The following is a 4,106-nucleotide window of genomic DNA, read 5'->3' on the forward strand; positions in this document are numbered from 1 at the left end:
ACACACACACACACACACACACACACACACACACACACAAAATGGAATATTATGCAGCCATCAAAAATGAAATCTTGCCATTTGCAACAACGTGGATGGAACTAGAAAGTATTACGCTAAGCGAAATAAATCAATCAGAGAAAGACAATTATCATATGATCTCACTGATATGAGGAATTTGAGAAACAAGGCAGAGGATCATAGGGGAAGGGAGGGAAAAATGAAACAAGACAAACCAGAGAGGGAGACAAACCATAAGAGACTCTTAATCTCAGGAAACAAACTGAGGGTTGCTGGAGTGGTGGGGAGTGGGACTGATGGGGTGGCTGGATGGTGAACATTGGGGAGGGTATGTGCTATGGTGAGCGCTGTGAATTGTGTAAGACTGATGAATTGCAGACCTGTACCCCTGAAACAAATAATACATTATATGTTAATAAAAAAAAGAAGCATACTCAGCATTCAGTAGCAGATTTGGCTTTGTAAAGAAAAAGAAAATAAATGGAAAGGCAAATAATAACCTATTTCTGTTTGGCTTGTTTTGTGTTATGTGTACTTGTGTGTTATTCATATACACACCAAGAGCTATGTGACCTTGTGCAAGCTACTTAACCTCTCTGTCCACACAAGTGAACAGCAAATAGTGTGAGGGCTGTCTGCTTGTGCTGTTAACCAATACGTCTGAACAAAGATCACCTTGTTCAAAGATGATTCAAAGAATATATATCTCTATCTATTTATCTATATATAATAAAGTACACAAAAACTAATCACGGAAGGGAGAAAAGAGCATATTTATGAAAATGATTGACTACAGAATCCAAAAGGGAAATGTTATCACCAGTTTAGCATCCTTTTTCAAGAAGGTAAGATGAGATGCAAAGGCAATAGGACGATTTAAAAGAGAGAGAGGGAGAGGAAGGAATGAAGCAAGGAAACTAAAATCTCAATAATGGAATTTAAGTAAAAACAGAAGCAGAAATAATGCTTTGGGAAACCTTATCAGTAATATATTTTTTAAGATTTTATTTATTTATTTGACAGAGAGAGACACAGAGAGAGAGGGAACACAAGCAGGCAAAGTGGCAGAGGGAGAAGCAGGCTTCCCACTGAGCAGGGAGCCCGATGCGGGGCTCGATCCCAGGACCCTGGGACCATGACCTGAGCCAAAGGCAGACGCTTAACGACTGAGCCACCCAGGTGCCCCTTATCAGTAATATTGAAAGCAAATTTGAGTTGTACAGAATGTCAAAAAAGGATAAAGAGGGGCGCACTTCTCCCTCTCCCACTCCTCCTGCCTTGTTTTCCCTCTCTCACTCTGTCTCTCTTTGTACTCAGTGTTCTGGCCGTACTGAAGTGTTTGCAGTTTAAGACAAATACTGCTTTTGCTTCCATTCCATTGCACGTATTGTCCCATCTGTCTGGTTAAGAAGGGTGGACCTTTTTATCAGCATATATATGGCTTCAGTCCAGGAAGGTTTTCTTCTATTCTACCTTCAAGAATTGTTTCTGCTCTATCCATTCATCTGTTGAAGGGCATCTTGGGTCCTTCCACAGTTTGGCTATTGTGAACATTGCTGCTATGAAAATTGGGGTGCATATGGCCCTTCTTTTCGCTACATCTGCATCTTTGGGGTAAATACCCAGTAGTGCAATTGCTGGGTCATAGGGTAGCTCTATTTTTAACTTTTTGAGGAAACTCCATACGGTTTTCCAAAGTGGCTGCACCAGCTTACATTCCCACCAAAAACTTCTCTAGAAGGCTAGAGAGGTGAAGTAGGAACCAGATAATGAAAGGCCTTATATGGCCCCCTGCCATCCCCCCTGCCCCCTGCCAGTCCAGAACAGCCTCTGGGAGCAGTGTGGGCCCACGGCTCTGATCACAGTCTTCTCGCAGGGGCCTGCTGACCCGCAAGTACAAGTATGAGGACAAGGACGGGAAACAACCCGTGGGCCGCTTCTTCGGGAAATACTGGGCTGAGATCTACAGGAATCGCCTCTGGAAGGAGCACCACTGCGAGGCCATTGCCCTGGTGGAGAAGGCCCTGCAGGCCGCATACAGCGGCCGCGCCCCCACATGAGCTTGGCCGCCCTCCGGTGGATGTACCGCCCCTCACAGCTCCAGGGTGCCCATGGGGACGCAGTCATCCTGGGCATGGCCAGCGTGGGGTAGCTGGCACAGAACTTGGCAGCAACCGAGGAAGGGCCCCTGAAGCTGGCCGTGGTGCAGGACTTTGATTGAGCCTGGCACCTGGTTGCCCACGAATGTCCCAACTACTTCAGCTAGGGCCAGTCCTGGCTCCAGCTACCAAAGGTTTCTCTCTTTTTGGTCGCCTCTTCTATTCTCTCATCCTGACCAGTCTGTCTTAAGTTGATTTAACATGGTCTTTTTTGATTGCCAAAAAAGAAGAAGGAGAAGGGAAAGGGGAAGAGGAGGAGGAGGAGGAGGAAGAAGAAGAAGAAGAAGAAGAAGAAGAAGAAGGGGAAGAGGAAGAGGAAGAAGAAGAAGAAGAAGAAGAAGAAGGAGGAGGAGGAGGAGGAGGAGGAGGAGGAGGAGGAGAAAGAAAGGCCTTATATACTGTGCTGAGAACTTTTCTCTGTGAAGCAGGAAACAATATCATGTGTGAAGAGAGGAAAATGATCGGGGCGCCTGGGTGGCTCAGTCGGTTGAGCGTCTGCCTTTGGCTCAGGTCATGATCCCAGGGTCCTGGGATCGAGCCCCGCATCGGGCTCCCTGCTCCACGGGAAGCCTGCTTCTCCCTCTCCCACTCCCCCTACTTGTGTTCCCTCTCTCGCTGTGTCTCTCTCTGTCAAATAAATAAATAAAATCTTTAAAAAAAAAAAAAAGAGAGGAAAATGATCATTGCTATGGGGCTTAAAGAGAGTAGTAAGAGTTAATAACAGCAATTACTGGAAATGAGAGAGGTCACGTAAAAGAGGCACCAAGGTTCTAGCGGGTATCCATACATTTGTAGTGACATCATTCTGTTATAGTTGTGTGACTTTTTCTTCCCAAGTGGTACTTGAAAACACAGATGTAGGAATGGAAAATGCAGATAACTGGAGTGTTTAAAAGGTGGTGGTTTGATGTTACCATGTTGTCAAAGGGCAATTCCAGGGGCTCTGCTTACAAGAGTTGTTGAAGTCAAAGGCCATGGACTTCAATCAGGTAGAAGGTTCAGGGGATGTGAGAGCTCTCTGGTCTTTGAAGACCAAGTTCATTGGGAATAAGAGAAAGATAGGACTGCAAGGATGAGGACTGTGAGTCCAAATAAATAGGATTTGAAATAAATCTCTAAGGTTTTAGAGATGGAGCTGTATAAAGTGATGAATGTCTAGATTTGCTAGAATATGTGCCAGGGAATGGGTGGATAAAGTAGAGTAGAGGTAAATTCATCTGGGTTGGGGAAGTTAAGGAAACATGGCTCAATCATGGGTGTTGGGCTCATTGGGATGATGGCTGTAATTCAATTTAGATGGAGAGGAAAATTCTAATGCGATCAGCTGGCAGTGACAAGGGAGGGTAAAAGGTGGTCCTACTAGATGATGTGGACTCTGAAAGAGAAATCTTGCAGGGAGTAAAAACTATATCAAAGTGTCTAGTGAGAAAGCTCCAAGAGTGAGGATATATTACTTTCGGGGCTGGTGGATGGAGTGGGGGAAGAGAGAAATTAAGAGAGCAGACAAAAGTGAGTATTTTGAATTGGATGGTGGGGAGATGTTGGTACTGTTAACCTGTTTGGGAGGTCCAGAGCGGAGGTTTAGTTTTCTGGGTAGAAACTTAATTTGTGGAAAGCCCATGGGACCAAGCTCCTGTCTCTGGTTGAGGGATGAGCTCCAACATCCAGGATCCCAGGGTCGCAGGACCTGGAACGCCTCGTGCAGTGCTTCTTTCCCGGCGGACTGGCCGCAGGCAGCGCATGCGCCCTGGACAGAGCGGCAGAGGTGGGAACGGCCGGCAGAGGGCGCAGGCGCTCTGGCCGGAGCAGTCCAGGCGGGGCACCCTCCCTGCAAGGGAGTTGAGAGCCGGGGTCGGTGGGAGAGCCGGCCGGCGCGAGGCCGCGGACAGTGGGCGGGACCAGAGCGGGGGCGGGGCGAGGCGGTTC

This window comes from Leptonychotes weddellii, chromosome X, assembly GCF_054177405.1.
Source record: "Leptonychotes weddellii isolate Sample4059 chromosome X, ASM5417740v2, whole genome shotgun sequence".
Classification (NCBI taxonomy): Eukaryota; Metazoa; Chordata; class Mammalia; order Carnivora; family Phocidae; genus Leptonychotes; species Leptonychotes weddellii.